Source organism: Dioscorea cayenensis, chromosome 9 (assembly GCF_009730915.1).
Source record: "Dioscorea cayenensis subsp. rotundata cultivar TDr96_F1 chromosome 9, TDr96_F1_v2_PseudoChromosome.rev07_lg8_w22 25.fasta, whole genome shotgun sequence".
NCBI lineage: Eukaryota > Viridiplantae > Streptophyta > Magnoliopsida > Dioscoreales > Dioscoreaceae > Dioscorea > Dioscorea cayenensis.
Genome location: NC_052479.1, coordinates 23,601,323 through 23,613,391, shown reverse-complemented (window position 1 = coordinate 23,613,391; position 12,069 = coordinate 23,601,323).

Below are 12,069 nucleotides of genomic sequence, written 5' to 3'. Positions count from 1 at the left end.
TTAGATCTCAAAATTACCCAAGCAAAGAATTAACAAGTAATCATCCAAAATACATGATAACCCCCCCCCCCCACAAGGTTTACCAACACCCGGTGGCCTTGGGGGTCTAGTGTGTCATCATCCCACAACAAGTAACATAATCAAGTAAAACACACAAGAAAAGCATGAGTGACACTCCCTAGATGAAATGGTGTAGGAGGAGGTAGAATGTATGCCGAATGATGCTTCCCTCGCCAAAGGAATGCCGAATGACGCTTCCTCTAGCCGCGGGTCTCCTTCCTTCAAAGCGTGGTAGATCTCCCCTTTGAATGATGTTGCTTCTTGCCTTGAGAGTCTTGGACCTTGGGCTTAGATGATCTTCTAGCTTCCTTTCCCTTCTTCTCCTCCCCAAGGTCGCTCAAAAACCTCTCAAGTGTCTCCCCAAAATCGGCCAAGAAAAGGTCTAGAAAAAGCCTAGCTGAAAAAAAGTCCCCAATATCTGCCCTAAAGTTGGTATTTATACCCCCCCGAGGCATACGGGTCGTATGGGGGTCGTATGAGGGTCGTATGGCACCCAAAAACCCTAGATTCGCGATCCATACGGGGTGCATATGGCCCTAATACTGGGTAGTATAGAAATCTGGGCAGACACTCCAAAACAATCCGCTGCTACAGTGCATACGGCCCCCATACTGGGTAGTATGAAATTCCTGTTTTCTTCTCTTTTTGCCCAAATGATATCTTCTTGTTCTCCATGGCTTCCTTATGCCCTACAAAGCAAATAGAAGACGATTAAGCATAAAACGGGCATCAAACCTCACAAAATACATGCAAAGTGAATACGATAATTATATGAAAACACCTTCATTTAGACACTTATAACCAAAATATGGTTTGAGCCGGTGTCTGTTCACCTTGAAGGTACCTTTCTCTGGATGAGTAATTTCAATATCACCATAGGATGATACTTCAGTTATAGTGTATGGTCCAAACCATCTGGACTTGAGCTTCCCCAGAAATAGCCGTAGGCAAGAATTGAACAATAACACTTGATGGCCGACTTTGAACTCTTTCGGATTTTAGATATGTTTATCATGCCACTTTCGAATTCTCTCATTGTAAATTCTTGTATTCTCATACGCCTTCATCCTCCATTCATCCAACTCATTGAGATAAAGCATTCATTGTTCTCTCGCTTTACTCAAGTCAAAATTCATGGCCTTGATTTCCCAATAAGCTTTTATGCTTGATAAGTGCTTGTGTAATCGTAATATGAAGTATTCTTTTCTTACGATGAGCATTATTTTTCTCAAATTTTATCTCTAATACATGTGTATTTGTGTTCTTTTGTGCATGTAGGAATGTGGGACAAGTATAGAAGAAAGAAGCCAAAGTAGATTGAGTTTGCACTTTGGTTGATGGAATCTTGGAGTGAACAAATGTGAAGACACAAGTTGGGCTAAAGGACAAGTGAGTGAGTGCCAACCTCCGTTGTGCTCAAGGAAATATGCAAATTAGAGGGGCACAAAGGCAATCACACTCACGTTTTCCGACTTGTGCAAAACTAACAAGATGTCGTAAAATGCTCTTTTATTTGAAGATGTAACATGATATACAACATGGATGTGTGCCTGTTTATGTTGCCTCGATGAAAAGTGTGGATTCAGGAGTTTTTTTTGGCGGAGTATTGTAGCAAGTTACCATATCAAAGCAATATAGCAATTTACTGTAGTAGTTATTCTTCTTAGACTATAGAAAATTTGATTTGTTGGAGACTCACACGGGCATGTGGAAATTCAACACTCCCATGTGGATGCCCGATTCTAGCTCTATTTAAGTCGTGATTTCAGCCCAAATTTCAGAATCCTTTTTTTCTATCTTTTGGCTATCTTTTCTCCACCTTTTGGGGCGCCCGCAGCTAGGGTTTGTAAAGGCTTTGGCTAGGCTTTTAGAGAGGTTCACGGCCTTTGACATTGTGTTTTCTTCGGAAGAGAGTTATTGGGGGAACTTTTGTTGGAAACAATCCGGCAAAGTGTGTCCTAGGCTTGATGAGGGGACCTTTGGAGAAGATGCGGCCACTCCACATGACCATCAACATGAACACCAAGGGGGTTTTATGCATGGATTGCATATTTTCACTTTTGATTTCATTATTGATTGTATTTTGCTCCATGGAGAACTAAACCCTACTGGGTACTTGGACTTGTAAACCCTAGGATGATGTTGTTTCTTTGACCTTTTATTATTCTTTCTTTAATTGATATTTTAATTGAGTTCCAATCTTGAATGCTTGTTGAGTTGATTTTCCCTTATAGTGATACTAGGGTTGAGAATCCATTTTCGTAATCCTTGTGGATGAGTGACACACCATAGGGGTTAGATAATGCTAGATTGGAGAGGGCTAAAGAGGGTGAGTCGAGAGGTAGCGAAACGTCCCCTTTCCACTCTGGTGTGATTTATCCTACCTCCACATTCCAAGAGTTCTTTGTGGTCACACTAGAGTGAAGTGCTAAAAGACAAACTCTGCCGTGGCTTAGTTGTGCATGCAACAGAGTGAAATGTTGAAGTAATCCTTAGTATTTGGGGCTTAATTGTGACTAGGCGTCTTTCGCCTAGACCAAAGGGTTAGATGTATTTTAGGGAATAGGGTTTATCACTTCGAATCCTTAGAGCTTTAAGCAACCTAGCACAGTGTGCGGTGTTGATTCTGAGTAATTTCTACGCTGAGGCATAATGTATGGTTAGTCATAGTTGACCTAAAGTTTTGGGACCATGCATTTAAGGATTTCCATAACTTATTAGACATCAGATAAGAGATATGATGATTGGTCTTGTACTTGAAGCAATAGTCCTAGGGTGAGCAATGTCCGGGTGCCCCATTTATTGTCGATTGCCTCTCCTATCTATTATTCGCACCTCCTTCTTCTTTTCTTATTTCTATTTGCATTGATTCTTATTCAGATCACTATTAATTCATTTTCGTTATAATTAAATAGCAATCTTTATATTTCTAATTACTATTCCCTATGGATTCAACTACCCACTCATTGAGGTATTATTACTTCGACAAACCTATGCACTTGCAGTACACACGCAAAAGGGTGTTGTTAATGCTCAAGCTCCATGGACAAATGACACGACTTACCATACACCAGGTTATAGGGGGTGGTCCTTATTGGAGTTTTATATGCCATTCTATGAGCCCAAAGTGTGTCATCTAAGCGTTTCGACCAATCCCGCTTTCCTTGTTCCATGGAATTTGTTAAGATTCTCTTAAGCTCTCTATTTGTGACTTCCACTTGATCACTTGTTTATGGGTGATAGGGGGTGGAAAGGCGATGATGCACTCCATAGTATTTCAACACTTTCCCAAGTTGAGTGTTGCAGAAAGCTCCTCGATCACTAATGATAATTTGTGAAGTTCCAAATCGAGTGAACAACCTCTTCAGAAATTTAACCATGGTTCTAGCATCATTAGTAGGTATAGCTTGAGCCTCCACCCATTTAGAGACATAGTCAACCGCCACCAGAATATATTGATTGCCATTAGACTTTGGTAATGGCCCCATGAAATCAATACCCCATACATCAAACACCTAACAAAATTGTATTGGATTCTGAGGCATCTCATCCTGTCGCGATAGATTTTTGACCCTTTGACAACTGTCGCATCGAAGCACAAACTGATGTGCATCCTGAAATAAAGTCAGCCAATAGAATTTGGCAGCCAAGGCTTTTTCAGGAGTTCTACTTGAAGCATAATGTCCTTGATAAGTAGTTTGCAAAATCTGCGAACCATGGAGTACCCTCTGATTCTGAACTCTGAACTGTATACAAGTGTTCCTCGGGAAAGAAGTCGTTACTTTCTTTGCTTGATGGCACTTGACCTTAATACCCCTCCATTCGAGACAGATGATCTGTAACCACATTTTCGGTTCCTCTCTTGTCTTTTTTCTCCATATCAAACTCTTGCAACAATAGGATCCAGTAAATCAACCTCGATTTCATATTAGCCTTGTTCATAAGATACCAAAGTGCCGAGTGATTGGTAAATATAGTGACCCTTTGATAAGATGAAGTATGGTCTGAACTTGTCAAAATCAAACACCACTGCTAACAACTCTTTTTTGGTGGTTGTATAGTTCTCTTGAGCACTCTGAGAGTCTTTCTACAATAATAAATCGGTTGGAACTGTCTACCTTTACCTCTGACCAAAAACTGCTCCAACAGCATAATCACTTGAGTCGCACATGAGCTCGAAATGTTCATTCCAATCCGGTGTGATCAAAATCGGTGGTTGCACTACTTTCTCTTTCAACAAGTTAAAAGCAATCAAACAATCATTCTCCAAATCAAAGCGAACATCGTTTTCAAGGAGTTTTGTCAATAGTTGAGTGATCTTTGAAAAATCCTTGATAAACCTCCTGTAAAAACCCACATGCCCCAAAAAACTATAAACTCTTTTTACATTGGTAGGCGGAGGGAGTTTTTGTATGACTTTAATCTTTGCCTTGTCTACCTCCATTCCTACTTGGGAAATCTTATGTCCAAGAACAATGCCTTCTTGGACCATAAATTGGCACTTCTCCCAATTAAGAACAAAATTTGTCTCTTCACATCACACTAGCACCCTCTCCAAATTTGTCTCGACTCACCCTCTCTATCCTCTCTAATCTTGCTTTGTCTAACCCTCATGGTATGTCACTCACTCACAAGGATTACCAATGTATGCTCTCAACCCTAGTGTCACTCTAAGGGAAACCCCATTCAACAAGCATTCAAGATTAGAACTCAATTAAAGACATCAATTAAAGAAACAAAATAGAAAGGTGAAAGAAACAATATCATCCTAGGGTTTACAACTCCAAGTACCTACTAGGGGTTTAGCTCTTCATTGAGCAAGATACAATCAATAATGAAATCGAAAGTAATAGCATACATTCCATAAGTAAAACCCCCTTGTAGTCTGTATCGATGGTATTGTGGAGCAGCCTCATCTTCTCCAAGGATTCCTTCGCATGCCTAGGGCACACCTCACTGAATCGATGCCGACAAAAGCTCCCCCAATAACTATCTTCCGAAGGAACGCGGCGTTGAAGGCTGTAGAATCACTCCAAAAACCTTGCCAAAGCCTCTCCAAACCCTAACCGCATGCCTCTACAAAGGGATCCTCAAAACCGACTGAAGTCATGGCTTTAAATAGGCTAGAATCGAGCATCCACACGGCCGTGTGGAATTGTCGCACACCAGTGTAAATCTGAAGGAATTGATTTTTTAGCGGCTGTGATTAGTAATTGCTACATTGGTTTGCTGTAGTAACCTACTACAGTACTCTGCCAAAATACTCCAGAATCTACACTTTCATCGAGGCCACATGAACGGGCACACATCCATGTGGTAGATTACGTCCATCTTTAATGAAATCATATTTGATGACAATCTTGCTAGTATTGCACAAGTTGGAACAATGGACAATCTACTTGTTGTCGGAAGGCACTACCAATGAAATCTACTTATTCAGTGGCTCTATATGCTGCTCCACCAATGGACAATCTGTCAAGGTATGTCCTACCCCATGTGTCACGCATAGCGGTATCTAACTTCTGAGTAGACAAATGATCAATCTTTTGGCTCAAAGCTTCCACCTGGGGAGCTAGTCCTGTGACTTCACTAACTTCAATTATCCTAGTTGGCTTCACTAACTTCAATCACTATCCTTCCCCAGCAATAGCACCAAAAACTTGTTAGGGATGCAAGTGTACATGCCGATCGTGTAATAAAGTGTGCGTAAGTATAGAGTGTCGGTCCATAGGGAAGGAGGTAAATACTAGTAGTGATTCTAGACCCAAAAAATATTTTAAACGATCAAGTGAAGTGTATGTGAATAAAAGCAAATGAACACAAGAAAATATGGGAAGTAATAGGAGAGAAATCAAGGTAGAAAGCAATATCTGGGTATAGTATCCCCCTAGGGTTATGAGGCACGGGACAATGGTTGTCTAAACGTGCAATCCCATTTGAACCGAAATATTTTCAGAAATCTACAAAATCCTATTTTCTCAGGTGAAGTTAACTGAATAGGTAAAGAATTGATATAGGCATCCACACAATCACATTAACACTCTATGAAACCTTATTGTGGACTATTGATAATCTCTTAAGTCGATAATCTCTCCCCAAAGAGAAAGATTACCCCTAATCCGAATACATAGCAGAAATATGATTTCTCCTAAAATTCACTTCACAAGATTGCAAGGAGCACAGAAATTATCTTTAATAAACTCAGAAGGATTCTAGGGAGACAAAGTCTCATGGATACCCTAACCAGTAGTTTACACACTATGCTCTCGAATTGCGGTAAGTCTATGCTAAGTGGGAATTTCCTCTCATCACATAGCAATACAAAGATGATAGCTAGGGCTCTTGCATCGTAAGTGCACTGGGTCATCAAATAATACCTCTCGCCCAAGCACGAGAGGGTTGTATTCCCAGGGCCCAAGGAGCTACCCTTACTTCCTCTTCACATGTTGTTTAGCCTACAAGCCCGAGTGAGTGCTCTAAACTACAAAAATAATTAAAAATGAACTCTAGGACAGATGTCTACAGTTGAGGTAAAGTAGGGATAAAAATAAAGAGATGAAGCTGGTCACAAATGTGGATTCCCTTGGGGCTACTAAAGTGAGAAGGATGCTAGAACTACCATGCAACTGGTGGTTTGAACCAAGAGATTCCTAAGATAGATTAACCTGATGGTCACAGCAACTGACCCCTAATCCAATACGAATATTGATACAGAATTTGTTCCAACCAAATCTTCCTACAATAGCATTAAAAGTGGGGAAATCTCTAATTAGGGCTGATACTCAAACTAGGTCCAACCTTAATGTTGGAGGTGTGCAAAATACCTGATGGTCATGGTGTATTTGTACATGAATCGCTTCCAAGCTAAGTGTGTCTAGTACAAGGGTGTTGGTCAAGCAACCAAGTACAACCTAGAAATGGACATATAGAGTTCTCATGTATACCAATACATTAAAGTATAGTAAGCTTGAATCTCAAACACACCAATTGCAATAAAAATAGATCAAAGCATCCAACTACACAAGTTCACCCCAAGGTTCACCAACATCTGGTAACCTTGGGGTTTAATTGGTCATGCTAACAAAATACATGTTCAAATCCATAAAAATAACTAAATAAAGCAATATAGAACTCCCTCAAGTGATGAATGTGGAGAAACAAGCCGTGGAGAGCTTCTAATAACACCATCAAAGGGATGGCTTCCTTGTCCTCTGCAATCCTCTACACTAGGAAATGGGGGGAGATCTTGCTGAATCTTGTTTCTTCCTTTGATTTCCACTCCTAAGGATGTCTTCTTAAGCTTTCTTTACCCCGAATTTAGAGATAGAGTGAGTGGTGTAAGATAGGAGATGATGCTCCCCGAAAAAGCCCTGAAAACTCCCTTTTATGTCTTTCTCGAGTTAGCTTTATGGCCTGATTTATGGCTGTAGAGGAACTCATAAGAATCTCGGGATTTCTGCCAAAAATTCCGTAAAGTACTACAGTATTGCTACATTAATGGGCTCAAAAACAATATTTTCGGTGTCATTTTCTTTCTCATTTGTGTTGTTGAGCTCATCTGGGCATCCTCGAGGCTAGTAACACGAATAAGACCAATTAAACCACAAAAACAGCATCAAATCATCAATTTATAGAAGAAATAGTACAATAATTATACATATAGAATACACACATGTGGGCGTTTATCAGTCATCAAGCGTTCAATCACACAATTAGACTCAAATAGATATGATTGCAAACAAAAAAATCAATTTAGCATCAAAGATCCAACAACAAAAGTCAACAAAATAAACCCTATAGTTCAACTATGCCCAAACATCTACAAAGTAGCCTTCCATTAATGGAGGGCAAGTATTCAAGACACAAATAGTGTAGTAAAACATGAAAGCTATGAAAACAACGTTTCAATCCCTAATATAAAGAATCACTGGAGAAGTTTCCATGCACACCGCTAAGATGAGCTTGACTACTAAGATCTTCAATCCTCTTGAATGTAAATCCAAATCCCTCTCCAAATTGCTCCTTAAAGTGCTGGAGATTCATTGCTTTTCTTCCTCAACCTCAACTCCAAGAATCACCCAGAAAGAATTAAAGAATATAATAAAAGATGGCTTAAAAATCCTCATAAGTTCTATTTATACCTGATTACTTATGGGCATAAGGGCTAGGTTGTGAGCCTTACAGAAAGAATTACGATAGTAAGCACTATCAGTAAGATCTTCTATTTGTGTTATGGTCCAGCTTGCGACTGCCCTTACGGACCTTATGGTGTGATTGTAAGCTCCTCTGGATGGTCCTTGGGGCATCCTTACAGTCGTAAGCCTTGCTCGTAAGGTCCTTTGAATTGGCTATGAATCTCCTTTACAGGCATAATCATGCCCACAAGGTCTTTTAGAATTAACTAAAGGTCGTAAGGATGACCATAAGTTGCCGCAAGTCACCCAGTTTGCCTTGTCCTTGTTCTAATGGTGCCAAGAGAGCTCCAACTTCATCGTTTAAGGTCTGAAAATGCTTCTTTTGGCTCTCTTTCTTCTTTAAGCACTGCCTTAAGCTTGTTAATACAGAACACACTATATTTAGCATTGAATTCCATAATATGGTTCTAATACATGCCAATTGAGTGTACAAATTGATATGAAATACATGAACATTGTACACTCATCACTGCCCTCATTGGAAGCACATGTTTGTGTTTGGGTTTAAATTGATATTTCACACTATTTTATTATTAAATTAGGAAGTCTTATATTAGTGCCAACAACATTTGGTACGACCGTTGAATATGGTTGAAAGAACGAAAGTTATTTGGTGATCTCTACTTGCCAAAGAGCATGCCATCTAATACATATAAGGCTTTGTTTCACTATCCTTTCTTGATGTGGAAAGTTTAGCAACTAAAAACATAGATAATTGAATCACTTATTCCAAGCACTACCCACTACCCAAGATAGTTTAGCTATCAAAATATAGATGTTGCATCACTCATATCAAGCACTATACCGCACCAAAGTTACTAATCAGGTTTATTTCCTCTTTCTTTCATTTAATTATTCCTTAACTGAAATTCAACTTTAAATGGATCTTAAATATGTTCGCTACTTCAAGTCATGATAAATTGAAATATTGTATGTTGGAATAACATAATTTATAAACCTAAGCCTTATCTTGGTTTACCCAGTGGAAATTGGCACAATATGAATGTAATATAATGGACTTTAGTCAATGTAAATGTATATATTAGATACAAATGGTGATTGAGGCAACCCAAGATTTAAATCTGGAAAATCTCAGATACTCATAAATGGAACAGCCCTGGGTTATATCAGATGCAAAAGGGGTTTGAGACTAGGAGACCCTTTATCCCCCCTTCTCTTTGCTCTAGCCTCAGATGCGCTAAGTGCAATATTCCAACATGTACTTAGATCCAAAGTTACATTATAGTGGAACTCTCCCAAAATGAGAGCATTAGTCACCTCCAATACGCAAATGATCTAATTATTTTTTCACAAGGAGGTCAAAAGGACTTACAAATCATTGAACTAATCCTTTACCTTTTTGAAGGATGCACAGGTCTTTCTATTAATTATTCTGAAAGTTATCTTTACTTAACAAATTATGGGTACCAATCAAATGGCGCATTTGCGTTAGCTTTAAATTTCTCAAGGAATTGTCTTCCAATTACTTATCTAGGAGTTCCAATTTCTAGAAGAAGACCAAAGAGACATGAATGGGAGAAACTAATTGGCTTAATTCAGTCCAAATTCACGCCCTAGAAAGCAACTTACCATTCCTTAGGAGGAAGACTGACACTCTCAAATTTTGTACTTTCCACAATGCTAGTTTGCTGAAAGTAAGCCTTCAAACTTCATGGGTAATAAAAGAAATCGATAAGATCCGAAGGGATTTTCTTTAAAAATGTCCAAATCTGAGTTCTAAAGGGTTCCACTAAGTTGCTTGGAATAGAATTTGTAGACCCTGAAGCATGGGTGGTTAGGGTATACTAAACCTACATGAATTCAATATAGCCCTTCTAGGGAAATGGTGGGAGGGATTTCCTCTAATCCTAACAACTGTTGGGCAAAAACTATCAACTATCCAATTAGAAACTGTTGTGGATTTCTTTATCAACCTGCACCTAGAAACTCATCTTTCTTTTGGGTAGGAATCAATTCAATTTTTCCTTATTTCCATTCCTGCCTCGCCAAAACTATCTGGAATGGCTTAACCACTTCCTTTTGTTTTGATGAGTGGTTAAACATGAAATCTCCTAAAGGCATTTGGCCCCACCTTTTCATTCATTGCCTTCACCCGCTGGATAACCTTAAGTCAATTTATTCAAACCACCAGTTAAACCAAAAGAGTTCATTTCAATCAACTTCAACATCAGATCTTATTCCAGTTATGGCTTCTCTTCAAAATTACTCTTCTGATCAGTAGAACTTTAACACTTGGACTCTAAGACCCAATGCAAATTTCATGGTTAAATCATATTAAAAATTTCTAATAGACGGAAGCATCCACAGTCCATTAAATTCTCAATTCTAGAAAGTCAAATGTCCAAGTAAAATTTTGTTTTTCTGTTGGATAGCTTGGGATGACAAAATTCTAAGTCCAACAAACTATTTTAAGAAAGGTTGCAAGTTTCAAAGCAACACAGACACTTGTGTCATTTGCCATAAAACTTCTGAATCAGTAGAATACCTCTTCATCAAGTGTGAATTTTTGGAAAGAATCTGGTTCTTCTATAAACATATCCTAGATCTCTAAATGCCTTTGCCTTCAATTGCCACAATTTGGACCTCCTAGATCCCTTCTTTAACCACTATGAATCGCTCTCTCTGGGACCTTACCTTAAGAGCAATAGTTTGGAACATTTGGCTTGAAGAAATAATCGGATTTTTAATTTCAATGCATTGAATATTAATTGAATTATCTGTAAAATTGCCAATATGCTCATTTTTTGGTTTTCCACAACTTCTGACCATCAGCTGCAGCCGCCAAATGAAGCAACACAGAGGATTAAGCACTTCCTAGACTTCATGAGTGCCAGGGCCACGGATCTAGCAAGCGAGATGATCCAAGATTCTCCTTAGGAGTAGTCTAGTTCGCTGGCAACAAAAGACAGGTCTGTGTAACCGGATTATGTCTTCGCCATCCATTTTGCTTCATGTTTTCCTTTTTTGCTCCTTTTCAATTCCTGTATTGTCTGTTGTTTCCGTTGAGTGCCTCACGTCTGGTGAGGACCTCAAGTTTTATTTTCTTTGCTTGTCATTTTTGTACTCCGCTTTAACTGTTTCTTTCAATAAATCCTTGGTTATTTTTTTTAAAAAAATGTATATAAGCTTCAAAGGATCTAATTAAGATGCCCAGAATTTTTCTAACATAAAACAAATTGCTATCTTTTCAATGCAAAAACTCTTGGCCATTTGGTATTGTATGTTTTTGTTTTTTAATTTTCTATCTATTTTGAAAACAAAAACATGTTTAAAAATTTTGTTTAATGTTTTAGCTTTTTTAAAAGATAAATCATGACACAATTATGAAAAAGAAAAAAAATACAAGCCTTATGAGATTTTCACGGATAAGTACAAGTAATTATTTTATTTTTTATAAAAATAAAATCCAAAAATTAGTTTTGGTTTTTTAAAAAATAAAAAAATTACCAAATGAGTCTTTAAATAGTATGGGTGGTTATAAACATGGTTATCCATGTTATACATTATTTTATTATGTAAAAGTATGACATTATTTATTTATTTATCATGTTATCTACATAATATCGAAGAGATAATACTTAAAAGATATTTCATTGATTGTTGTAATATATAATACAAAAATTTAAGTCTATTTTAAACACAAATATTTTAATTATATTTCAAAAATAATGCGATCAAATAGAATTTTTATAGACTACTGACAATAATGAATTGTAACTTAATAATATACAATCAAATCTCATAAAATCACCAAAAAATATATCTAAAATTATTCTTTGCTAATGAAAAGTAC